The sequence below is a fragment of the Panthera tigris genome, chromosome C2, assembly GCF_018350195.1.
Source record: "Panthera tigris isolate Pti1 chromosome C2, P.tigris_Pti1_mat1.1, whole genome shotgun sequence".
NCBI classification, from domain to species: Eukaryota; Metazoa; Chordata; class Mammalia; order Carnivora; family Felidae; genus Panthera; species Panthera tigris.
In genome coordinates, this window is record NC_056668.1 from 121665183 (window position 1) to 121693014 (window position 27832).

The 27832-nt window shown below is 41.1% G+C and overlaps 1 long non-coding RNA gene across 1 annotated transcript in view; it reads left to right on the top strand.

Moving 5' to 3' along the window:
- LOC102954282 overlaps positions 1 to 13525 on the top strand; it is a 42739-nt gene extending 29214 nt beyond the window's left edge. Inside the window, exons 7-8 of the long non-coding RNA XR_006222109.1 lie at positions 11919 to 11999; positions 13350 to 13525. This is a non-coding gene — a long non-coding RNA (uncharacterized LOC102954282). The remainder of the gene's footprint in view (positions 1 to 11918; positions 12000 to 13349) is intronic.
- Positions 13526 to 27832: the final 14307 nt, after the last annotated feature.

Here is a 27832-nt window from a genome sequence, read left to right on the forward strand (position 1 = left end):
GCAGTTGCAAGAGGCTGTCTCAGCTTCTAGCATCATGTCATTGCATAATAACATCCCAAGTAACATGGGAGATATAAGCAGAAGACAGCAGTTTTTTCCCCCACAAATGCTTTATTTGGAAGAAAACCTTTCCCAGAAGCCCTGAGCAGTGAGCCTGATTTGGGTCCTTCACCTGGTGTTCAACACATATATTGCCTGCCTGATGTGCAAGAACAAAACTCTCGGACATCCCAGACTCATTGAGAGCTTAGCAAGACAGCGGTTCCAGCTTTTAGTCACCACTCTGGATTTCTCCTCCAATTCACATCCATAGACACAGTCATCTTGATTTTGGCTATAATTTTTTTATATTTATTTTTATATTTCATCTGTCATTAACATGTGCTCAGATTGGAGGTAAGGAAAGTGGCTTCAAATGATGTACTTGTACTTACAATGCTATCTTTTCATTTTTTATTTAAAAATTTTTTTTTTAATTTTTTCAATATATGAAGTTTATTGTCGAATTGGTTTCCATACAACACCCAGTGCCCTCCTCAACACCCATCACCCACCCTCCCCTTCCTTCCACCCCCCATCACCCCTCAGTTTGTTCTCAGTTTTTAAGAGTCTCTTATGCTTTGGCTCTCTCCCACTCTAACCTCTTTTTTTTTTCCTTCCCCTCCCCCATGGGTTTCTGTTAAGTTTCCTAGGATCCACATAAGAGTGAAAACATATGGTATCTGTCTTTCTCTGGATGACTTATTTCACTTAGCCTAACACTCTCCAGTTCCATCCACATTGCTACAAAAGGCCATATTTCATTCTTTCTCATTGCCACGTAGTACTCCATTGTGTATATAAACCACAATTTTTTTATCCATTCATCAGTTGATGGACATTTAGGCTCTTTCCATAATTTGGTTATTGCTGAGAGTGCTGCTATAAACATTGGGGTATAAGTGCCCCTATGCATCAGTACTCCTGTATCCCTTGGGTAAATTCCTAGCAGTACTATTGCTGGGTCATAGGGTAGGTCTATTTTGAATGTTTTGAGGAACCTCCACACTGTTTTCCAGAGTGGCCACACCAATTTGTACAATGCTATCTTTTTTAAAAAAATATTTATTTATTTTTGGGAGAGCACAAGCAGGGGAAGGGCAGAGAGAGGGGGACAGAGGATCTGAAGCAGGCTCTGTGCTGACAGCAGAGAGCCTGATATGGGACTTAAACTCATGAACTGTGAGATCGTAACTTGAACTGAAGTCGGAGTCTTAACTGACAGAGCCACCCAGGAACCCCTATAATGCTGTCTGGATCCAAGTCCCCGTCCTCTGTCTATTTGGAATTATGGGATGTGAGTTGTGTCTTGGGCAAATGATCAAACTAACACAAATTAACTCACAGATGTGGGCCAGAAGGATAAAGAAGAGCATCATCATTTATAACCTATATGGATGTGAGGCTTAAACTAGGTGAAGCTCCAATCACCAGGACACAAACACCCTCAACAGGATGCACGTTCACTTCGGGCTTAAACCAGCCAAAGCTCCAATCAAGAGGACGAAAATACCCTCAACAGGATGCACGTTCACTTAGGGCTTAAACCAGCCAAAGCTCCAATCACCAGGACACAAACACCCTCAACAGGATACACGTTCACCTCGGGCTTAAACCAGCCAAAGCTCCAATCAGCAGGACACAAACACCCTCAACAGGATGCAGGTTCACTTCGGGCTTAAACCAGCCAAAGCTCCAATCAAGAGGACACAAACACCATCAACAAGATGCACGTTCACTTAGGGCTTAAACCAGCCAAAGCTCCAATCAACAGGACACAAACACCCTCAACAGGATGCAGGTTCACTTCGGGCTTAAACCAGCCAAAGCTCCAATCAACAGGACACCAACACCGTCAACATGATGCACGTTCACTTTGGGCTTAAACCAGCCAAAGCTCCAATCAACAGGACACCAACACCCTCAACAGGATGCACGTTCACTTCGCGCTTAAACCAGCCAAAGCTCCAATCACCAGGACACAAACACCCTCAACAGGATACACGTTCACCTCGGGCTTAAACCAGCCAAAGCTCCAATCAGCAGGACACAAACACCCTCAACAGGATGCAGGTTCACTTCGGGCTTAAACCAGCCAAAGCTCCAATCAATAGGACACAAACACCATCAACAAGATGCACGTTCACTTCGGGCTTAAACCAGCCAAAGCTCCAATCAAGAGGACAAAAACACCCTCAATAAGATACACGTTCAATTTAGGCTTAAACCAGGTGTAGCTCCAATCACCAGGACACAAACACCCTCGACAGGATACACATTCACTCCAGGCCTAAACTAGCTGAAGCTCCAATTACCAGGACACAAACACCCTCAACAGGATACATGTTCACTTCGGGCTTAAACCAGCCAAAGCTCAAATCACAGGACACAAACACCCTCAACAGGATACAGTTCACTTTGGGTGTAAACCAGGCAAAGCTCCAATCAATAGGACACAAACACCCTCAACAAGATGCACGTTCACTTCGGTCCTAAACTAGCTGAAGCTCCAATTACCAGGACACAAACACCCTCAACAGGATACATGTTCACTTCGGGCTTAAACCAGCCAAAGCTCCAATCAATAGGACACAAACACCCTCGACAAGATACACGTTCAATTTAGGCTTAAACCAGCCAAAGCTCCAATCAATAGGACACAAACACCCTCAACAAGATGCACGTTCACTTCGGGCCTAAACTAGCTGAAGCTCCAATCACCAAGACACAAACACCCTCAACAAGATACACATTGGACTTAGTTTTAAAACAGGTGAAGCTCCAATCAACAAGACACAAACACTCTCAACAAGATAATGTTCAAGTTACAAGACCACACTTGTACATTCAGCTTATTAACATTTGAGGTCCGAGACTGTAGTGCAAATGGACCTTCCATAAGATTAGAATTCCAAAATCACCCCTAAAACCATGAATTTTCGTCACTTAGAACTTGAACTGGCTTCATCATGGCAGTTGTGAGGATCAGTATTTAGTCTTGGTTAATTTAAATGGTACGTGATTTCCTACTTGGAAATGACAGAGGTAGGATATGAATACACTGACCCATGAACCCGCCTTGCTTGCCCATTAGGAACTTCATGGGCATGGGGTGAGGAGGGGGCTGGAGAGTGAGGGGAATCAGAGCTTTGTCTCTTTCCCGTGGGAAGGCCTATGTTACAGATCAGAACAACAAGGCACTTACTTAGTTTAACCTGCTGGTATTTGTTGATCCCTGGCTTTTGTAGACTGGCGGGCTGAGTTTTAGGAGCAGAGGTGAGGCTGTTTCCAAGACTTTCTTTCAAAGGCTTTGTTTTCAGAATTAATTTCTCCCTTTTCCTTCAAAGTTAAAAGAAAGTTCTGTACACGTTGTTTACTAGCAGTTTTTCCAAGGGAATTGGAGTTCAGCATTTCAAAGGCCTTGTTTCCAGATTTTTTTTCTTTCCACCCCGCTTCCCCCAAGACAAGTTAGTTTTGTGCAATTTACTAGAGTTTTTTTTAATGCTTATTTACTTTTGAGAGAGAGAGAGAGAGAGAGAGCGAGCGCACACAAATGGAGGAGGGGCAGAGAGAAGAAGACATAGAATCCAAAGCAGACTCCAGGCTCTGAGCTGTCAGTACAGAGCCCAACGCAGGGCTGGAACCCATCAACCATGAGATCATGACATGAGGGGAAGTCTCAGACTCAACCGACTGAGCCAGGCACCCTTAAGGATATTTGAAGGTAGGTAGTGATAGGGCTGTATGACGTCTCCTTTGCCAGTTTTTTCCAACTTCGGGTCTGCTGCTGTTTAAGTGAAGAGGGGCTCTGGCTGCTGCCGCGGGAGCATTACCCCCTCCTCACAGTCCAGGGGTCCTTCCAGGACGGTCAGCTTTGGGCTTCTGCTCAAGCCCGATCCCAGCCTCTGACTGCTTCCACCTTCACGTCCCCGTCAGTGTCGCCGCTGGCCCATTGTGTAGGGCTGGCCGAGGACTGCCTCCGCCCTACAGCCCCTCGGGGCTCCACCCATGCACCTGCCGCTGAGCCTGGCCTTGGGGGCCATAACTGGGTCCAGTCGCCCTCTGGTGAGTGGGGCTGTAGCTCCCAGCCACTCAGGCTGCAGCAGTTTCTGAGCCTTCTCCTCCCTTGGCCACTTTTAAGGAGGTAATGTTGTGTGCAGCCCCTCACCTCTGTGCTAATTGCTTGTACATGATGAACTCCCACAGATGGTGGGAAAAGCAACCATGAGTTGATTTTGCTTTAAGCTTTAGGGACACAGGTACGGAGGTGTAGGAAGTGGGCGTATCAGGGCTGTGCAACCACGGGAGGCGGCTTTGTCCTGTTGGTTTAGGGAGGCTGCTATAGTCTGGAATAGGGGTTGGCAAACTATGGCCCCAGATTAGCCTGCCACCTGTTGTGAATTACTGGACCTCAATTACAGTTATTTGTGGGTTTACATTTTGTATCGCCAAAATTGGGTAGTTGTACTGGAGATGGTGTGGCTCTCAAAGCCCAAAATATTTGCTGTCTGACCCTTTGCAGTAAAAGTTTGGTCTTCAGTTTACTGAGAAGAAACATATGAATTTTGGTAGAGCCCTGAGAGATTCAGGAAACTTCCCTGCACCCCTTATACCTGTTCTGGGTGTGTGAGGTCTTCATGATGCTTATCCATTTACCAAGATAAATCTAAGTGCACTTAACTTTGCCTGGGTCTGACAGGCTAAGTGAGGTTCAGCATTGACGTGTGCCCCATTAATTCCCTCTGAGATGTTATGTCACTAGGAAGGGAAAGAACTAAAGATAGTGTAATATTAGAAACAATAAAATATTTGTGATTATTTGCATCTTTGTGAAGGTTTTGGGGTGTTACATTATTTGCTTTGGTGACATCTAGTTAGAGTAAAGCCAGTAAAAGCCGCTGACCACTCATCCTAACACATTTGTATCAGCACATCCTTCTAGGTGGCCCCAAGGTCAAGGAACCCAGCAGAGCTGCAGGCTACCACAGTGGTCAGTCCAGGGCAAACCTCAAAAGCCATGAGGATAGGAGAATGAGTCTGGTCTTCCTTCTCCTTAGGGTTTCTTCCCATCCATCCCCTGCTCCTGGTGGAATAGCCAAGGCAACAAGGAACGCACAACGCGTAGTTTATCGGCATAGTGTGATGTATCAGCAGGAGCATCACCAGGTCTGCTCTACCTAAGGCGTTCCTGGGCTTCCTTGTTCAGGATACCGTGTTTCCTTTATAACCCAAGGCTGTTCTCCTTGATTGCAGTGTACCCCTCAAACAAGGGTAAAGAAAGTTTTCTTGAAGCTTGAAAATAAGGCAAAAATATGGGACATCTTAAATTAACAGGCTCAACCAAGAATTATTGTTTATGAGATGTTCCTGTGTTTGACCTTGTGTTTTACCATTTATTAAAGCTCAGACATTGTAAAGTTACTTGCTAACTTGAGTTCTGCTTGATAGAAAACAAACCCCCCACAGATTATGGTTTTATTGCTCTGTAGAACAGTAACTAGTTTTGCATCTGGCCTAGCAGTCCTTTTTAAAGAATTTCTTTTGTTTTTGTTTTTTCCTGGAAATCTTATTGAAGCATTCTTTTTTAAAATACCTTTTATTGAGGGGGTACCCGGGAGGCTCAGTCGGTTGAGCATCTGACTTCGGCTCAGGTCATAATCTCCCATTTTGTGGGTTTGAGCCCCGTACTGGGCTCTGTGTTAACAGCTCCAAACCTAAAGCCTGCTTCAGATTATGTTTATCCCTCTCTCTCTGCCCCTCCCCTGCTCACTCTTTCCTTCTCAAAAATACACAAACATTAAAAAAATACCTTTTGAGGATTATGTAGACCTGTTCCTCACATGCTCTACCACCTTACTGGCACATCCTTCTAGTGAAAGGCAGGCACAACTCTGTGATTTTAAGCCTCTTGTCCTTTAATGTACTCTGACCTCCCATTGGCCAAGGCAGATCAAATCAAACTCCAGGGCAATGAACTTCTCCAAAGGATGTGGAAATAAATATTACCCGAACAAGTATCTAACCTATTAAATGGTTAATTTTATGCATCAACTGAACTGGGCCATTCGATGCCTAGACAGATGGTTAAACATTTCTAGGGGTGTCTGTGAGGGCATTTCTAGAAGAAATTGAATGAGTAGAGTAAAGCTGATGGCCCTCCTCAGCATAGGTGGGCACCCTCTAATCCACTGAGGAGTTGAATAGAACAAAAAGGCAGAGGGTGGGAGAATTCTTTCTCTGCCTGATGGCTGAACTAAACATCAATCTTCTGTCCTCTGCCTTCAGACTCAGCTGAAATCTGCCCCATCAGCTCTGTGGCTCACAGGCCTTTGAACTACATTACTGGTCTTCCTGGCTTCTCTAGCTTGTACGTGGAAGATTATGGAACTTCTCAGTCTCCTTAATTGCATGAACCAACATTATATATATTGGCTCTGTTTCTCTGGAGAACCGTGACTAATACACCTACTACAGTGAATGAACTGGAGAATTTCATGAGCAGAACCCATTGCAGGTTCTTAGAACAAATAAAAATGATCATGTGCTATACAAAATATAAAAGCATGCACACTGACTTCTCAGCAAAAGCAAATTGCACCCCCGTGAATGTGTATCTCAGACTTCATTGAGCATAATGGAGATAATGAGTAAATTCAACGAATCCAAACATGATTATGCCATAATCTTGTACTAGTACCCTGTAGAGAGTTTTTTATTAATGAATTCCAGTGGTTGCAACTTTGTAGGGAGTAAACAGATCTAGGTGAGGTGATAGAACTTTATATAAGACTAAGTTTAGACCCATTGCAAAAACATTAGGATGGAACAGAAAATTTGAAACAGAGGTAGGAGACTCTATAGCCTGGGAGCCAAATCTGGCCCACCCCCCAATTTTTGTAAATAAAGTTTTGTTGGAGCATAGTCATGGGCATTCATTCCTTTATGGTAGTCTGTGGCTGCTTTTGTGCTACAATGACAGGGTTGAATAGTTGGAACAGAGATCGCCGGGCCCATGAAGTCTAAAATAGTTTGTTTCTGGCTTTTTTGGTTTATTTATTTTGAGAGAGGGCATGAGAAAGGGGGAGCGACAGAGAGCGAGGGCGACAGAGGGTTCGAAGTGGGTTCTGGGCTGTCAGCACAGAGCCGGACGTGGAGCTCAAACTCATGAACTGTGAGATCACGACCTGAGCTGAGGTCAGAAGTTTAACCGACTGAGTTTCCCAGGCACCCCGTCTCTGGCCTTTGACAGAAAATCTTTGTTGACCCTAATCTAGAAGCATGCCATGGGTATGATTTTTGCCTACTCTTGAGTTGCCTCTGGAGACCCCTACACAACCAGCAAGGTGACTGCAAGGGCAGCAGGACAGACCTTGCTAATCCCCCAGCCTGTGACAGGTGGAGCCTGCTGGGAGGTGTGGGGCAGGGTCTGCCAGAAGACCTATTGAGAGCTCCTCCCTCCCCCCTCCTTCTCAGGTTTCTTAGAAAAATGTTTTCTGAAAGGAAGAATGTTCTGGGTATTACCATCCCTCAAGAATTGGAAAGGTTTACCTCTGTTATACACCTTGAGCTGAAAACAAGAGATATTTATGTGAAAATGTGAAAAACTCAATTTCAGCAGTAGCGACAGGCACATGCAATGTCAGTCTGCTCTCTCCCCACTGACATTGCCAGTATTAAAAATAGCTGCTCTGTTTGTCCTTCAGCCCTGTATTGAACTGGAGCCTCCGAGCTGAGTTCTCCTTAGCTTCACGCTTAATGAAGCATAATTTGTATTAATAGCAGCTATTAAATCTAGAGTACTTAATAGGAATTTAGAGTGGAGGCCCTGAGTCACTGAGCTCCTCCAGCATGGTCCCCAGGGAGCTGAGCTCAGGCCCACATGCCGGTGGCAATGAATCTTGGGCCTGGTGAGGTGAAACAGCTGTGGTTGAGCAGGAGGAGGGCAGGACTCAAAATCTCCGGATTCAGCCTGGAGTTTGTCGTGTCCCAGGCCCTGCATTGGTCCCTTGGTGGTGTAACGGCTGTATTCTGGAAAAAAAGACAGTGCCGGTGCTGGAGAACGGGTGGACCTGGCAGTTTTATAGATGGGCATTCAGATGTCAGTTGTGTTGTGTGACCTGGCCCTGGTCCCCTTATCTCTTTGAGCTTCAGTATTTTTTTTTTTAGCCTGGGAAATGGTGGTAATTGAATGGGTGTAATAAAAGAAATGGGAGTTGCTATGAAGAATGATGAGGAAAGACACATAGAAATGAAGATTTGATGCTGGTTTTGTACCTCTCTGTTGTCGCATCCTTCTATAAAATCAGCTCAATTGTAGATGTAATTCAGAAGGACTTCTGTAGAGAATTACTATGGGAAACAAAATAGCTCCCTTTTATTTTCTTTAAAAATATATATTTTCTAAACGTTTATTTATTTTTGAGAGACGGAGACAGAGCGTGACCACAGGAGGGGTAAAGGAGGAGACACAGAATCTGAAGCAGACTCCAGGCTCTCAGCTGTCAGCACAGAGCCCGATGTGGGGCTCAAAGGCAAGATCATAACCTGAGCCGAAGTTGGACGCTTAACCGACTGAGCCACCCAGGCGCCTCCCTTTTATTTTCTTTTAGAAGTTTATTTATTTTGAGAGAGAGAAAGAGCACACAGGCAGGGAAGGGGTGGGGGAGGGGTAGAGAGAATCCTACCAGGCTCTGTGCTGACAGCCTTGGAGCCGGAGGAGGGGCTGCATGCCATAAACTGTGAGATCTCCATCTGAGCTGCAGTCAAGAGTTTTGGATGCTCGGCGTGCCTGGGTGGCTCAGTAGGTTAAGCATCTGACTTAGGCTCAGGTAATGATCTTACGGTTCGGGAGTGTGAGCCCCACATCAGGCTCTGTGCTGACACCTTGGAGCCTGGAGCCTGCTTAGGATTCTGTGTTTCCCTCTCTCTTCCTCTCTCCCATTTGTGCATGCTCTCTGTTTCTCAAAAATAAATAAACATTAAAAAAGTTTTGGATGCTTAACTGAGCCACCCAGGTGCCCCAATAGCTCTCTTTTAGACCTGCATTAGGAGTATTTCCTTACTTGTCCAGGCCTCCTTCCATTAACACACGTCGTATTTGCATTTTCCCTGTGTTGTAAATCCCCTCCTCAAATGTCTGTGTCTGTCCCCACCTGCCACCCCATGGGCTCCTTACAGGCATTGGGCAAAGAAAATATCTTTCTCACTGTGACTTGCCATCGCCTTGCCCAGGGGCTGGCACCAAGTACACGTGTGGTCATGAGGTTGCTGTGATCACTGTTATTTTATAATTAAGAAAATAATGTTAAACACAGGGTCTAAATGTCTGTTTTAATATCATCCCCAGCTGCTTGTCCTTGGGCAAATCGCTTAGTCCGTCTGGACTTCAATTTCCACATCTGCAAAATGGGGTTAATAATAGTACAACCTCAAAGGCTGTTGAGAAGAATAAGCATAAAAATAAGGCACTTAGGCTGTGCTTGTGCCCTAGAGCTATTCTTACTAGAAGTGCCCCCTGGTTATTACTAGCAGAGCAGGAAAGGCGAGGCACAGTCCGTGCACAGGCTGTAGCTCCTTGTGACGTTTTCATACTCCGTGTGAAAGGCCTTTTCTGTGCTGGCCTGTGGAACTGGTCCGTGTAGTGGAGGCCTGGCTCCACGCATGGCTTCTGCTCAGCGGTATCCTCCCTTTGGAAGATACTGTTTGAGGCAAGCCATTAAGCAATGCCCTGGGTCCTTTTAAACGCACCCAGGAGAAAATGGTTTCAACAATATCCAAAAGCCCTTCAAGGGGGAGGACAGCTCTTGTCTTGGACTCAGGCAGCCAGCAGGAAGAGTGGCAGTGAGGACCTGGCCAGATGCAGGCCTGAGCATCCTCACTGAGCGTACATTTCCAAGGAAGTGGTGGTGGGAGAGGGGGAGAGAGTTTTTCCCTCTTTAGCAAACGGTGAGGAGCCCTGTTTCATGAACAAGCAGACGAGCTTGTAGACTGTCCAGAGTGGGAGCACAGAGCAGCGGGGTTCTACAGGTGATTATTCAATTGTGTGATGCTGGGTTGACTGCAGTGATTCAGTCCCGGAGGTGGGGCTCTTTGTTGGGCTTTGGACATGAAAACCAGAGCTCCCAGGGTATTTGCTCCTCTCTGTTGTACAGCTGTGTGTGCACTCTGACCTGGCGTTTCCCCAGGTCCAGGTATCACAGCCCTTGGGGCAAGAAAGGACTGGACGTTGGCAGAGTGGGAAACTGAGGAGTGACCTAAGGAGACTCGAGGTAGGGCAGTAACAGTACAGCTGGCTCACAAAGCCGGCCGTTTGCTTTCCTGAGCGAGGCACAGGGTGAAGCAGTGGAGAGAAACATGGAAACAGAGTCCCAATGCACCTGGCAGTGGACCCAGCTTTGGTGAAAATAATACAAGATGATGAACACAAAAGTAGGTAAAAAGTACATGTTTATTTAGAGGAAGAAAGACATTGCAGATTTTAAAAGCTGACAAAAACAGGCAAATAATAATGTGCTTGAATTAACAGCCAGATGCAGCTCTGGAAATTTTTTTACTAACCTATTTTGATTGCGTATTCTTTGATTGTCAATTCAGATGGGGACAATTTTGTAATGTTTTCTGTGAGGACAGAAAGGTGATTCAGTCTCCCCTCTTGCATAGTTTATCAGACATTGCTGTATGTTATTGGTAGTTTAGGAAAACATTTTTCATCCTCATGAATCATTAGAGTATGTCATGGAAATGTGAGGATTGTTGTAAATTTGGAAAACTTCTCTATGTCCAGTATATGGATCGTATTTCCTTCTGCTTATTTCTTGTTTGGTAGTGTTCTGATCCTATATGTATGTATATATTTAATCTCTTCTGTTAGTCCATGATCTGCACTTTTCGGATACCATGATGCCTTCCTTATCTTCATTTGGAACGTCAGCATTTCAATCTCGTGTGATGTAAGAGCTTTAGACGTTTTGGGGCTCCTGGGTGGCTCAGTCAGATAAACATCTGACGTCAGCTCAGGTTATGATCTCATGGCTCATAGATTTGAGCCCTGCATTGGGCTCCGTGTGGACGGTGGGGAACCTGCTTGGGATTCTCTCTCTGTGCCCTTCCCTACTTGCGCGTGCATGTGCGCACACGTGTGCTCTTTCTCTCTCCAGCTGAAAAAAAAAAAAGTTTAGACGTTTTGAGGCCTCTGCTAGTCTTTCAGTTGATATTTTTGGCTTCTGTTAGGATACTTCCTTTCTGTTGTATTTGAGTTTTGGAATGATCATTACTTCTCAAAAAATACACAAAATCTGTAATTAAGGAACACAAAGAAATCCAAATATATTTTTAAATGCTAGTACTTTGTATTTGCATAATTGTGAAATCAACTTATTTTTATACGATCTACATTGACTGTGTAGGAGTTTAGCCAGGCAAATTTCTTCAGGCCATTTTCCTGCATCCGTGGTAAATTTGTATGCAATTTTATCTGAAACTTCCAGATTTTTTAGAGGAGAAATTGTGTCAGATATACTAAGATATGCCCTGATACACGGGGACATTTAAATAAAGCTGTTTTCTACATAGACATGTTTTCTGTTTGTATTATTGCTGCAGGTTTGTGCCCTATAGCACCAGAATTATAAAATTTATTTTGTTACATTCCCATAACGAATAATTTTAAAATGTATGCCAACTTTATCATTGTATATACAACATTATTAGGTGTATTCTGAGAAGAGAGACATTTTTATCTAGGATAGCACTGCCTAGGAGAGGGTGGATAGGCAATGAAGCCTTTACTTATAATTGTAATCTTCCTGTGATGGTAAGAGTGTTTAAGAGACCAGCTCTGACTCCATGCATTTTGAACTTGGTTTCTCTTCCACCCCCAGGTGCTGTGGATCATGTTTATACATGTCATCTCTGGACTTGTGCCTTTGTACAAGATGCTGGAGGGATCAGCACAGTGGGCAGTAAGTGACCACCCAGCCCTTTTGTAAAATACCCACTAAACTGATTGCACAGCTGCTCCAATGCCACCTACAGGAAGGGAAATGACCCAGAGAGGAAGTCAGCTGGTGAATGATAGCATTATTAACTGATTATGTTCACATATCTTATTTTGGACAAATCATGTGACCATGAGAACACATTGTTGGGGCTGCTGTCAGGGTCTTGGGTAGGGGCTAGGCAAGTGAGGAGCATTGAGGAAAGCACCCTCAGCTTTGTTGGGGAATCCACCTCAGGTGCCCATAGGAGCTCATACAGGCGGGAAGGAGCAAGGGAGCCAGGCTAGGAGACAGGCCACGCAGGGTGATAAGATGGATCTGTGTCAGAGGGAAGCAAGGGCAGTGGAGAGTCAGAGAGGCAGGACCTAGCTCAGCAGAGAGGGCAGGGAAGGCATCCTTGAGGCTATGGTGTCCAAGCTGAAACCCAAATGGTGGCCAGTGCTTAGCTGGATAAAAAGATGAGAGAGGCATTTCAGGCAGAGGGCACATTGAGAGCAAGGGCCCAGAGGTATGGGTGTTTGCAGAGTACAGAGATGCACAAGCAGTTTGGTATGGCTGGAATTCAGAGTGCCAGGAGAGGAGAAGAAAGAGATTCAAAAGAAAAGCAGAGGGGGGATGGCAAAGGACGTAGAGACCATGGTAAAGGGAGGATGGGCCCTGGGAGGTACTGGAAGATGCAGGTGTGATTTGCATTTAGAAGGCTCACTTGAAGCAGGGTGGAATTGGAGTGGGGAGAGACTAGGTTGGTGCGTAGCCTGTGGGAGAGTGGCTGCATATGAGTAGAGTAGTAGTTTTTTGTTTTTTGTTTTTTTAGGAAAAAAAATAAGGAGTGAGGGGGGAAAATACCTTTGGATGAGTGGGGATTTCCAAGGGTAACAACCCACGTGTTTGGGTTGATGGTGATGTCAAATGAGGGGACAGAGGAAGAGAAACAGATAAGATGATGAGCTGCTTGAGGTTCTTAGAGTAAAGATGCCCCGTGAAGGGTCTTCAAATACACCCACCGCACAGGTGAGGAATCTGCCCTAGTGATGACTTTTGTAAATCAGTGAAGCCAGAAGCAGGCATGAGCTCCTCGAAGGAGTCAGTGGGAGGTGAGAGAATCAAGGGCATAGCACCAAACCCTGAAAACACTAATACTGAAGGCAGAGAAGAGAAGCGTTTGTAAGACACTGGGAAGAAAATGGTAAAGTGTAGGAGAAAGATCAGTCTCCAGGGAAGTTTTCCTGAATTTGGGCATGACCTGGAAAAGGAGAGGATGAGGCAGAGCTTGGGGAAAGCCAGATAACAGCAAGCATGTTTTCCTTTTTACAGTTCCACGTGATTTTCCACATTGGCAGCATCTGGTGATTGGAGGGGCCAACTACTTCCACCACTTGCATTCTCTTTTTATTTTTGTCTCAGAGGGACTACACAACCATAGTGTTCTCAGTACCTAAGGCAGACATTTCCTGAAACTAGCAGAGAATGTGAATAAATACAAAATGTTGAGGTTTTGCCTACAATGATCCTGTAGGTATCTCTATGGCCTAAAATGTGAATTTACTTTGCACATGCATTTGAATTTACTAATGACAATATTTAACTCTTGGAATAATAGTTTTGTGTTGTATTCTGTGTAGAGGGTATAGATACTCATTATCTCAGTTAATTAGAATAATGCTATGTAGTTTAACACAGCAGAAGTTTATTTCCCAGTCATAATTCCTATCTGGGATAGGGTCCGTTGGAGTTTGGCCCCCTAAGGCTATTCAGGGATCCAGGCTGACAGAAGGTACATCATCTTGAAGCTCCACCATTTGGAACACTTGGCTTCCTCAAGCACCGGACAGACAAAAAGAGAGCTGTTGTATCATGCCCTGGCTCTATAGTGCTTTGTCCCGGAAGGGCATGTATTGCTTTGATGACCAGCTCTTTGGCCCAGACAAGTCACACAACCCCATCTAACTGCCTAGGAGTTGGGATGTGGAGGAGTACATCCATATATGGTGGGCGGTGTATCTCTGCCACACCCAATATTGTATAAATCCAAAGTCCCCCAAACCAATGTAGGTTGGAAAATAGAAACAAAACAATAAGAAAATACCTTCCAATTAATATGAACAAGTATTCATGAAATACTTTCGTTGCAAATTATCTAAACAAATACAAATGGAAATGCATCTGTATCATTTTACAATGTCTGGTTTCATTGGAAGCAATTTATTTTTTTAAAATCCTAGTAATTTAATTTAAATTTTGACATCATATTTGTAATATTAATTGTAATACCACATTGACATTCCACTTCTATATTTTCCAATATTAATTTAATTAAGAGTAACTAGAGGATTTTTTATTGTCATTTTTATATGAAAATAAGTATAGGAAATTCAGAAAATTACAGAAAAAAAGTTTTAGCTATTTTGCTTTTGTGGTAAAACCCAATCTTAGCATAATTTATATATGTCATGATATGTTTCTGTCTTTGCTTTCTGTAATAAGTGCACAAATACTACAGAGATAAAACACAGTCACTTATAAGAAATTGAGTTTCAACAAAAACTTAATTCACCAACAGATTTTTTTTTCTCATTCTAATTTATAAGGAAATTACTAGACTGTGAAATGTTAAATTTCCCAGTTTTATTATACAGTACATTTTTATTTGGAAGGAAAAGCATTCAGTACCAAGTTCTATGTCTGGAATTCCTAATCATTTAGAGAAAACAAAGCTCATAGGTAAGATTTTTTTTTTTTTTAAGAAAAGTTAGGTGATAGTTTCATTTACTTTTCTGGGCCCAGAATCTACCATTTCCAATATTGAAAGTGACACTTTGATCATTTTTAAAAAAGATTTTTGGCCTTATGTAAAGATAACCCCCCCCCCCCAACCTTTGGGTCTCCTTTACTCACACACTCAGGAGACTTCTGATCACATGTGTGGGTTTTCTATACATCAAACAATTCTCTGTGACATTGGCTGGGTGTCCTGTAATTCATTTCAATTCGAATGTTTTTTTAATATCCATTTATTTTTGAGAGAGAGACAACGTGAGTGGGGGAGGGGCAGAGAGAGAGGGAGACACAGAACCTGAAGCAGGCTCCAGGATCTGAGGTGTCAGCACAGAGCCTGACACAGGGCTTGAACCCACGACCGTGAGATCATGACTGGAGCCAAAGTTGGATGCTTAACCGACTGAGCCACCCAGGTGCCCCTAATTCATTTCAATTCAGACACCATCTACTTGGAGTCAGAATCAGATCCCACATGCTGAGGGCTCAGTCCCATAAGACTGCCCAACTTCAGGTGCCAATCGCAAGTCCCAGGTTGTCACCTGTACTTCTGATTGGTTATAAATCAGGGTTCCTATAGCCCTCTCCTTGGGCTTGATAATTTGCTGGAATGGCTCATAGACTCTGGGAAACTGTTAGGTTTACAGGTTTATTAGAATATAAAAAGCATATAAATGAACAGCCAGATGAAGAGAGAGGGTGAGGCCTGGAAGGGTTCTGAGCACAGGAGCTCCTAGCCCTTTGGGATTGGAGTGTGCCACTCTCCTGCCATGCAGGTGTGTTTACCAACCCAGAAGCTCTTTGAACCCAGTATTGAGAATTTTATGGAGGATCACATAAGCTTGATTGACCATTAACTCAAATCTCCAGCCCCTCTCCCCTTCCCAGAGGATGGGGACTGGGGTGAAAATTCCAAGCTTCTAATCATTATTCGGTCTTTCTGGTGAGCAGCTCCCATCCCGGAGCCCACCAAGTTACCTAAGTAGAACAAAAGACTATCTTCTCACCCAGGAAATTCCGAGGGATTTAGGAGTCCTGTGTCAGGAACCAGGGTCCAAGACCGAATATTAGAACAAAACATGCTTTGGAAGTTCTTGGCTTCTCTCATCCCTGAAATGCAGTTAGATCAGCACCAAACCATTTTGCACACCTGGGAAATTGATCTGAATAATCTGCATAACTTGAGCCATAGAACTTGGCAGGTATGCAGTACAGAAAGGTGAGCTGGGGCGGGGGGAGAAGCCACTGAGGTTTGAGAGCTGTTTTTGCAAAGGGAGGACAGAGAAGGGGGGGAGACTCTGTCACACTGGAAGAGTATAGGAAAAGAACTCCCCCGAAAAGTAACTGGAAAGAAATAATGGAAACACTCACAGGGACTGAATAAGAAATCTGTTCCCTAAAACCATTGATGAGGAGAAATCAGGGGGGTTCAATACTGTTAGGACTCTATAAATAGACAAGAGCAGAGTCAGAAATTCCAGAGCCCAATACCTGGCAGTGCCCTGGTGGGGAGGAGGGGCAAATCCCCAGGAGCAGGCAGCGAGGTTTGAGGGGTTCATGGGCCACACAGGGAGAAGTGGTTTCCCTGCTTGGAGGGCATTCAGCCTCCCCACAGGCAGAGGTCCCAGCAGACCCTAGAGGACAGCCACATTTGCTGGTATTTCTACAAAGATGCTCGGTGTGGTGAAACCTGGTGCTGGCTGTGTGTTGTGATTTTCCATAATCTTTGAACCTTTGCCGCTGCTGATGGCATGAAAGTTTTGTGAGGCAAGCCACAGCACCCAACCACAGTCTCTGAACCTCTGCCACAGGCAGATTGCACGAGCATTCTCTGGGGCAAGCTGGTATCTGGCCATTGCTCAGAGAGGCACTCCCCCTGAGGGTCAGAGCAGGTCCAAGCTGCAGGGTTCCCAGAAGTGAGAGCCCCATATGAGGTAAGATTCAGGAGGGAGGTGCTGCATGGCAGGGTGATTGATGGTTTGGACACGGAGAATGTGGAAGTGTGGAGTGAACAGAAGCCTGAGACAGGGGTGGGGTGCTTGGTTGCTGGTCAGTGAGAGCACAGAGTTCCTGGGCCAGAAACTAGGAAGCTGGGTGTGAGCATTTTCACCTCTTCTGGGCATGCACATACAAGCGCACATGCTCATTACTGGTACACCCCAGTAAGCTAATCAGCACCACCTAGTGGAGAATGGAACTGTTACAGCTAGCCCCACCCAATTGTGCTCTCCAAGCACATGCCCTAGAGGAGCACCACAAGTCTCTCTGACTGTGTATTGTATAGACTATAGGGTGCTTCATAGCTTGAGTTCTAGGGGAAACTAGATGTAACTTCATTCAGGTTTTATTCTGTTTGCTAGTTCATCTATACGTTTTTGTTTTTGCTTTTAAATTGGTTTTTTTTTTTCTTGGATACAGAAAGAGAAACATTTTTATTTTCCATTAAAATTTTTTTGGATTCTTTTTACTATACTTTTAATTTTTTGGTAACTTTTAACATTCTATTTTACTTCATTTCATCTTATTTTATTTTCTACTTTTTTTCTTTTTCTTTTCTTTCTCTGTTTTCTCTATTCTATCAAGCTTCTTTCAACAACCAGAACAAAACAGACCTAGGATCTACCTTCCTGTATTTGATTTTATGATTTTTAATTTTTAAACTTTAATTTTTATATTATTTCATTCTTTTTCTTCCTCCAAAATGACAAAATGAAGGAATTCATCCCAAAACAAAGAACAGGAATAAATGACCACCAGGGGCTTAATCCACAGATATAAGTAAGATGTCTGAATTAGAATTTAGAATCATGATAATAATAGTAGTTGGGGTTGAAAAGCATAGAATCCCTTTCTGCAGAGATAAAAGAAGTGAAATCTAGTCAGGATGAAATTAAAAATGCTATAACTGAGATGCAGTCTCAAATGGATGCAATGGTGGCAAGGGTGGATGGAGCAGAGCAGAAAATCAGTGATATAGAAGACAAAATAATGGAGAATAATGAAGCAGAAAAAAGAGGGAAACTAAGGCGGAAGAGCACAATGCAAGAATTAGAGAACTCAGTGACTTATTAAAAAAGAATAACATCTGAATCCTAGGAGTTCCAGAAGATGAAGAGAGAGAAAAAGGGGTAGAAGGTTTATGTGAGTCAGTTATAGTGGAAAACTTTCCTAATCTGGGGAAAGACAGATCTCAAAATCCAAGAAGCACAGAGAACTCCCATTAGATTCAACAAAAATCAACCATCAACAAGGCATATCGTAGTCAAATTCACAAAATACTCAGGCAAGGAAAGAATCATGAAAGCAGCAAGGGAAAAAAAAGTCCTTAACTTATAAGGGAAGACTGATCAGGATCACAGCAGACCTATCCACAGAAACTTGGCAGGCCAGAAAGGAGTGGCAGGATATATTCAATGTGCTGAATTGGAAAAATATGCAACCATGAATTCTTTATACAGTAAGGCTGTTATTCAAAATCGAAGGAGAGACAGAGTTTCCCAGACAAACAAAAATTAAAGGAGTTTGTGACCACTAAACCAGCCCTGCAAGAAATTTTAAGGGGGACTCTCTGAGCGGAGAAAGGATGAAACAAAAAAGACCAAAAGCAAGGAAGACTATAAAGGACCAGAGACCACCACCAGAAACTCCATCTCAACAGGCAACACAATGACAATAAATTTGTATCTTTCAGTACTCTAAATATCACTGGACTAAATGCTCCAATCAAAAGACTTAGGGTATCAGAAATGGATGGATAAGAAAACAAGACCCATCTGTATGCTGCTTACAAGAGACCCATTTTAGACCTAAAGACAATTTCAGATTGAAAATAAGGGGATGGAAAACCATCTATCATGCTAAGAAAGCTGGAGTAGCCGTACTTATATCAGACAAACTAGATTTTAAAATACAGACTGTAACAAGAGGTGAAGAAGGGCATTATATCATAATCAAAGGATCTGTCCAATGAGAAGATCTAACAATTGTAAACATTTGTGCCCCAAAGTGAAAGCACTCAAATGCATAAATTAATCAACATAAACTCATTGATAATAATACCATAATAGTAGGGGACTTCAACACCCCACTTACAACAATGGACAGATCATCTAAGCAGAAAATTAACAAGGAAACAATGGCTTTGAATGATGCACTGGACCAGATGGACTTAACAGATATATTCAGAACATTTTATCCTAAAGTAGCAGAATACACATATGGAACATTCTCCAGAATAGATTACGTACAGGACACAAATCAACCCTCAACTAATACAAAAAAAAAAAAAAAACAAAAAAACAACACAACAAAAAAACCCGAGATCATACCATGCATATTTTCAGAACACAGCGCTTTGAAATTTGAAATCAACCACAAGAAAAAATTTGGAAAGACCATGAATACTTAGAGATTAAAGAACATTCTCCTAAAGAATGAATGGGTTAACCAAGAAATTACAGAGGAAATTAAAAAGTACATGGAAGCCAATGAAAATGATAACATGATAGCCCAAAACCTCTGGGATGCAGCAAAGGTGGTCGTAAGCAATCCACGCCTTCCTAAAGAAGGAAGAAAGGTCTCAGACACACAGTGTAACATTACACCTTAAATAGATGGAAAAAGGAGAGCAAATAAAGCCCCCAAACAGCAGAAGATGAGAAATCTAAAGGTTAGAGCAGAAATCAATGATAACAAACAAAAAAAGAAAAAAGAAAACAAAAACAGATCCAGGAAACCAGGAGCTGGTTCTTTGAAAGAATTAACAAAATTGATAAACTCCTAGCCAGATTGATCAAAAAGAAAAAGGAAAGGACCCAAATAAATGAAATCACAAATGAAAGAGGAGAGATCACAACTTACACTGCAGAAATACAATAATGAGAGAATATTATAAGCAATTATATGCCAATAAATCAGGCAATCTGGAGGAAATAGACAAATTCCTAGAAACATATAAACTACCAAAACTGAAACAGGAAGATGTAGAAAATTTGAACAGACCTGTAACCAGGAATGAAATTGAATTAGTAATAAAAAAATATCCCAAAAAACAAGAGTCCAGGGCCGGATGTCTTTCCAGGGGAATTCTATCAAACATTTAAAGAAGAGTTAACATGTATTCTTTTGAAGATGTTCCAAAAAATAGAAATGGAAGGAAAACTTCCAAACTCATTCTATGAGGCCAGCATTACTTTGCTTCCAAAACCAGACAGACTCCACTGAAAAGGAGAACTACATACCGATTTCCCTGAGGAACATGTGTGCAAAAATTCTCAACAAGATACTACCCAAACAGATCCAACAATACGTTAAAAGAATTATTCACCGTGACCAAGTGGGATTTATACCTGGGATGCAGGGCTGGTTCAATATCCACAAAACAATCATTGTGATTCATAACATCAATAAAAGGACAAGAACCACATGATCCACATGCTTTTTCATGAGAAAGCATTCAACAAAATACAACATCGTTTCTTGATAAAAACCCTCAAGAAAGTAGGGATAGAAGGATCATACCTCAAGATCATTAAAACTATATATGAAAGACCCACAGCTAGTATCATCCTCAATGGAGATATACTGAGAGCTTTCCCCCTAAGGTCAGGAACATGACAGGGATGTCCATTCTCGCCACAGTTATTCAACATAGTGTTGGAAGTCCTAGCCTCAGCAATCAGACAACACAAAGAAATAAAAGGCATCCAAATTGTCAAGGAGGAAGTCAAACTTTCACTCTTCACAGACAACAAATACTGTATGTGGGAAACCCAAAAGATTCCACCAAAAAAACTGCTAGAACTGATTCATGAATTCAGCAAAACAGCAGGTTATAAAATCAATGTACAGAAATCAGTTGCATTTTTATACACCAATAATGAAGCATCAGAAAGAGAAATCAACGAATTGATCCAGTTTACAGTTGCACCAAAACTGATAAAATATCTAGGAATAAACCTAACCAGAGAGGTGAAAAATCTATACACTGAAAACTATAGAAAGCTTATGAAAGAAATTGAAGAAGACACAAAAAAATGGAAAAATACTGCATGGTCCTGGGTTGGAAGAATAAATATTATTAAAATATTGATACTAACCAAAACAATCTACGTGTTCAAAGCAATCCCTATCAAAATAACACCAGCATTCTTCACAGAGTTGGAACAAACAATCCTAAAATTTGTATGGAATCAGAAAAGACCCCAAATAGCCAAAGCATCCTGAAAAAGAAAACCAAGCTGGAGGCATGGCAAAACTGTAATCATCAAGAAAGTATTGTACTGGCACAAAAACAGACACACAGATCAATGGAACAAGATAGAGAACCCAGAAATGGACCCACAGACATATGGCCAGCAAATCTTTGACAAAGCAGGAAAGAATATCCAATGGAATAAAGACTGTCTCTTCAGCAAATGGTGCTGGGAAAACTGGACAGCAACATGTAAAATAATAACATGGACCACTTTCTTACACCATACATAAAAATAAGCTCAAAATGGGTGAAAGATCTAAACGTAAGACAGGAAGCCATCAAAATCCTAGAAGAGAATGTGGGCAAAAATCTCATTTACCTTGGGCACAGGAACTTCTTACTCAACAAGTCTCCAGAGATAAGCAAAAAACAAAAATGAGCTTTTGTGACCTCATCAAGATAAAAAGCTTCTGCACATTGAAGAAAACAATCAGCAAAACTAAAAAGCAACCAGTGGAATGGGAGAATGACATATCAGATAAAGTGCTGGTATCCAAATCTATAAAGAACTTATCAAACTCAACACCCAATAAACCAAATAATCCAGTGAAGAAATGGGCAAAAGACATGAGTAGACACTTCTCCAAAGAAGACATCCAGATGGCTAATGTACACATGAAAAAATGCTCAACATCACTCATCAGGGAAATACAAATCAAAACCACAATGAGATACCACCTCACACCTGTCAGAATGGCCAGCATTAACAACTCAGGCAACAACAGACGTTGGCAAGGATGCAGAGATAGGGGAACACTTTTGCACTGCTGGTGGGAATGCAAATTGGTGCAGATACTCTGGAAGGTTCCTCAAAAAATTAAAAATAGAACTACCTATGACCCAGCAATTTGTCCAAAGGATTTGGATAGTACTTATCCAAAGGATACAGATGTGCTGTTTCGAAGGGGCAAATGCACCCCAATGTTTATAGCAGCACTATCGACAATAGCCAAAATATGGAAAGAGCCCAAATATCCATTGACTGATGAATGGATAAAGAAGATGTGGTATATATATACAATGGAATATTACTTGGAAATCACAAAGAATGAAATCTTGCCATTTGCAACATTGTGAATGGAACTAGAGTGTATTATGCTAAATGAAATAAGTCAGAGAGAGACAAATGTCATATGACTTCACTCATGGAATTTAAGATACAGAATAGATGAACATAAGGGTAGGGAAGCAAAAATAATATAAAAACATGGAGGGAGACAAAACAGAAGAACAAACTGAAGGTTGCTGGAGGGGTTTTGGGTGGGGGGATGGGCTAAGCAGGCAAAGGGCATTAAGGAGGCATTTGTTAGGATGAGCACTGAGTGTTATATGTAGGGGACGAATCACTAGATTTTACTCCTGAAATCGTTATTGCACTATATGCTAATTAACTGGGATATAAATTAAAAAGAAAAAAAGAACAAAACATGCTCTTAGTGTTCTTATTAAGAAAATACAAGGGTATAGGAACCCTGTGTCAGGAACTTGCAGCTCTTTACAAATACTTGCATGTATTTCTTTTTTTCCTGTCAGAATATATTTATTTTCAAGGAAACTTGTTTTAAGTTTATTTATTTCAGAGAGAGAGAGAGAGAGAAGGAAGGAGGGAGGGAGAGAGAGAGAGAAATTTCTGAGAGAGGGAGAGAGCACTTGTGTGTGAGCAGAGGAGGGGCATAGAGGAAGAGGAAGAGAGTGGATCCCATGCAGGCTCCACACTATTCGTGCAGAGCCCAACATGGGGCTTGAACTCATGAAATGTCAGATTATGACCTGAGCTGAGATGAAGAATCAGAAGCTCAACTAACAGCCACCCAGGTGCCCCATCTAAGGAAACTCTTTAAATGAAGTTTTTTAAAAAATCTTTATTTTAATTCCAGTATTGTTAATGTGCAGTGTTATTAGTTTCAGGTGTACAATGTCACGATAAAACAATTCTGTATGTTATTCATTGTTTATCAAGATAAGTGTACTCTTAATTCCCTTCACTTATTTCACCAATTCCCCCACCCACTTCACCGCTGGTAACCATCAGTTTGTTCTGTGTGGTTAATAATTTTTTGGTTTGTCTTTTTTTCCCTTTATTCATTTGTTTTATTTCTTAAATTCCAAATATGAATGAAATCATTGGTATTTATCTTTCTCTGACTTATTTTGCTTAGCAGAACCCTCTCTGGCTCCATCCATGTTGTTGCAAATGGCAAGATTTCATTCCTTATTATAGCTGAATAAATATTCCATTGTATCTATACAACATCTTTATCCATTTATCTATTGACGGATACTTGGGCTGCTTCCATAATTTAGCTATTGTAAATAACGCTGCAATAAGCATAAGGTTGTATATACCTTTTCAAATTAGTGTTTTCCTATTCTTTGGGTAAGTAGCCAGTAATGCAATTACTGGCTCATATGGTGGTTCTATTTTTTCTTTTTTTGAGGAACCTCTATACTATCTTCCACAGTGGCTGCACCAGTTTGCATTCCCACCAACAGTGCAAGAGGGTTCCTTTTTCCCCATAACCTTGCCAATACTTGTTGTTTCTTGTGGAGTTTTTTGTAGTCATTCTGACAGGTATGAGGTGGTATCTCATTGTGGTTTTGATTCACATTTTCATGATGATGAGTGATGTCGAGCATCTTTTCATGTGTCTGTTGGCCATCTTTATATCTTCTAAAAGAAGAATATGGAGAAATGTCTGTTCATGTTTTCTGCTCATTTTTAATTGGATTATTAGTTTTTTGGGTATTGAGAGGTATATCTTAATTATATATTTTTAATGCTAACCTTTTATTGATATCATTTGCAAATATCTTCTCCCATTCAGTATGTCGTATTTTAGTTTTGTTGGTTGTTTGCTGTGCAGAAACTTTTTACTTTGATGTAGTCCCAATAGTTGTTTTTTGCTTTTGTTTCCATTGCCTCAGGAGACCTGTCTATAACGATGTTGTTATGGCCAACAGAGAAATTACTGTTTATGTTTTTTTCTAGATTTTTATGGTTTCAGGTCTCACATTTAGGTTGTTAGTTCATATTGAGTTTATTTTTGTGTATTGTATAAGAAAGTAGTCCAGTTTCATTCTTTTGCCTGTAGTTGACCAGTTTCCCCAGCACCATTTGTTGAAGAGACTGCCTTTTCCCCATTGTGTATTCTTACCTCCTTTGTTGATGACTAATTGACTCTCTAATTGTGGGTTTATTACTGGCCTCTTTATTCTGTTCTGTTGATCTATGTGTCTGTTTTTGTGCCAGTATCAGACTGTTTTGATTATTGTAGCTTTATAATATAACATAACTTGAAGTCTGGCATTGTGATATCTCCAGCTATACTTTTTCAAACTTGCTTTGGCTGTTCAGAGTCCTTTGTGGTTCCATATAAATTTTGGAATTGTTTGTTCTAGTTTTGTGAAAAATGTTGTAGATGTTTTGATAGGGATTGTGTTAAATCTGTAGATTCCTTTGGGTGGTATGGACATTTTAATAATATTTATTCTTCCAACCCATGAGAATGGAATGTATTTCCATTTCTTTGTGTCCTCTTCAATTTCTTTCTTCAGTGTTTTATAGTTTTCAGACAGGTCTTTCACCTACTTGGTTTATTCCTAGGTATCTCCAGTTTTTTGGTGCAGTTAGTGGGATTGTTTTCTTAATTTCTTTTTCTGCCACTTCATTTTTAGTGTATAGAAATGCATTGGATTTCTGTGCAGTTTGTATTCTGTGTATTCATTGATTTTGTGTTCTGTGACTTTAGTGAATTCATTTATCAGTCTAGTAGTTTTTGGGAGGAATCTGTAGGGTTCCTGTATAGTATCATGCCATTGCAAATAGTGTCAGTTTTGCTTCTTCCTTACGAATTTGGATGGCTTTTATTCATTTTTCCTATCCGATAGCTGTGGCTAGGACTTCCAGTACTCTGTTGAGTAAAAGTCGTGGGAATGGACATCCTTTTCTCACTTCTGATCTTAGGGGAAAAGTCTCATGTTTTCCCCATTGAGTATGATGTTAGATGTGGGTTTTTCCTGTATGACCTTTATTAAGTTGAGATATCTTCCATCTACACTTACTTTATTGAGGGTTTTTCACTGTGAATGGATATTGTACTTTGTCAAATGCTTTCTCTGCTTCTATTGAAATGATAATATAGTTTTTATCCTTTCGCTTGTTGATGTGATATATCATCTCACATAAATTGATTTGTGAATATTGAATCACCCTTGCATCCCATGAATAAATCCCACCTCATTGTGGGGAATGATTTTTTTTTAACCTGTAGTGGCAGATTTGGTTTGCTAATATATTGTTGAGAATTTTTATGTCTCTGTTTATCAGAGATATTGGCCTGTAGTTCTCTTTTTTGTAGTATCTTTAACTGGTTTTGGTATCAGGGTAATGCTGTGCTCATGGGATGAATTTCAAATTTTTCCTTTGTCTTCTATTTTTTTTTGGAATAATTTGTGAATAAGTATTAACTCTTCTTTAAAAGTTTGGTAGAATTCACTTGTGAAGCTGTGTGGTCCTGGACTTTAATTTTGATAATTTTTTGATTACTGATTCAATCAATATCTTTGCTGATAATTGGCATGTTAAAATTATATTTTCCTGATTCAATTTTGGGAGGGTCTATATTTCTCAGAATTTATAAGTTTCTTCTAGGTTGTCCAATTTGTTGGCATATAATTTTTTATAATATTTTCTTACAATCCTTTGTGTTTTTATTTTGTTGGTTATTTCCCCTCTTTCATTTCTGATTGAACCCCCCCCCCCTTTTGATGAGTTTGGCTAAAAGTTTTCAATATTGTTGATTTCTTCAAAAAACCAGTTCCTGGTGTCATTGATCCGTTCTATTTTTTTATTTTCTATTTAATTTATTTCTTCTCTCATCTTTATTTTATCCTTCCTTTTGCTGGTTTGAGGTTGTTTGTTGTTTTTCTGTCTCCTTTAGGTGTAATGTTGGGTTGTTTATTTGAGATTTTTACTGCTTCTTGAGGCAGGCCTGTATTGCTATAAACTTCCCTCTTAGAGTAGCATTTCCTGCATCCCAAAGATTTTGGAGCATTATGTTTCATTTGTTTCTGTGTATAGTTTTATTCTCTTATTTCCTGGTTGACCCATTTGTTGTTTACTAGTATGGTATTTTTTAAGTGTTTGTTTATTTATTTTGACAGAGAGGGAGAGAGAGAATCCCAAGTAGGCTCTGCACTGTCAGCACAGAGCCCAACGCAGGGCTCGATCTCACCAACCCTATGATCATTACCTGAGCCGAAATCAAGAGTTGGATGCTCAACCATATGAGCCACCCAGACACTCCTAGTAGTATGGCATTTAACCTCTAGGAATTTGTGGTCTTTCCAGAATTTTTCTTGTGGTTGATTACTAGTTTCACAACATTGTGCTCAGAAAAGATGCATGGTGTCACTTGGATCTTTTTGATTTTGATAAAGTTTTCTTTGTGACTTAGTATATGATCTATTCTGGAGAATGTTTCATGTACACTTAAAAAGAATGTGTATTCTGCTGTTTTAGGATGGAATGTTCTGAATATATGTTCGATCCATCTGGTCCAATGTGTCATTCAAAGCCACTGTTTCCTTGTTGATTTCCTATTTGGATGATGTGTCTATTGATGGTAAAAGGAGTGTTAAAGTCCCTTGCTATTTTTCTATTACTCTACATTATTTCCTTTATGTTTGTTATTAGCTGCTTTATGTATTGGGTGATTCTATGTTGGGTGCATAAATATTTACAATTGTTCTATCTTCTTGTTGGATTATCTCCTTTATGATTATATAATGTCCTTCTTTGTCCCTTGTTATAGTCTTTGTTTTATAATTTTTTAACGTTTATTTATTTTTGAGAGAGAGAGAGAGAATGAGAACGAGAACGAGGGAGGGTCAGAGAGAGAGGGAGACACAGAATATGAAGCAAGCTCCAAGAACCATGAGATCATGACCTGAGCCAAAGTCAGATGCTTAACTGACTGCACCACCCAGGTGCCCCTACAGTCTTTGTTTCAAAGTTTGTTTTGTTCAAGGGGTGCCTGGGTGGCGCAGTCAGTTAAGTGTCTGACTCTGGAGCTTGGCTCAGGTCACGATCTCATGGTTTGTGGGTTCAAGCCCCGAATCAGGCTCTGTGCTGATGACAGGGTGCCTGCTTAGGATTCTGTCTCTTCCTTTCTCTACCCCTCCCCAGATTGTACTCTCTCCCTCTCTCTCAAAATAAATAAATAAGACTAAAAAAAAAGAAGTCTATTTTGTCTGATATAAGTGTTACTACCCCAGCTTGCTTTTTACTTCCATTTGCATGATAAATGATTTTCCATCCTTCACTTGCAAACTGTGTGTGTCTTTCAGTCTGAAACGAGTCTCTTGTAAGCAGCATATGGATGGGTCTTGTTTTTCGTTTTTTTTTTAAATCCATTCCATCACCCTGTGTCTTTTTACTGAAGCATTTAATCCACTTACATTTAAAGTAATTATTGATAGATAATTATAGATAATAATTACAGTAGATATTATTGATATCAATCATTGATAGATAATACTCTTTGCCATTTTGTTACTTGTTTTATGGTTGTTTGTGTAGTTATTTTCTGTTCCTTTCTTCTCTTGCTCTCTTCTCTCATGGTTTGTTGGCTTTCTTTAGTGATATACTTGGATTACTTTTTCCTTATTTTTTGCGTATATGTTCTGGTTTTTTGATTTGTGTTTACCATTAGGTTTATATATAATGCCTTCTGCATACGATAATCTATATTAAGTTAATGGTTCC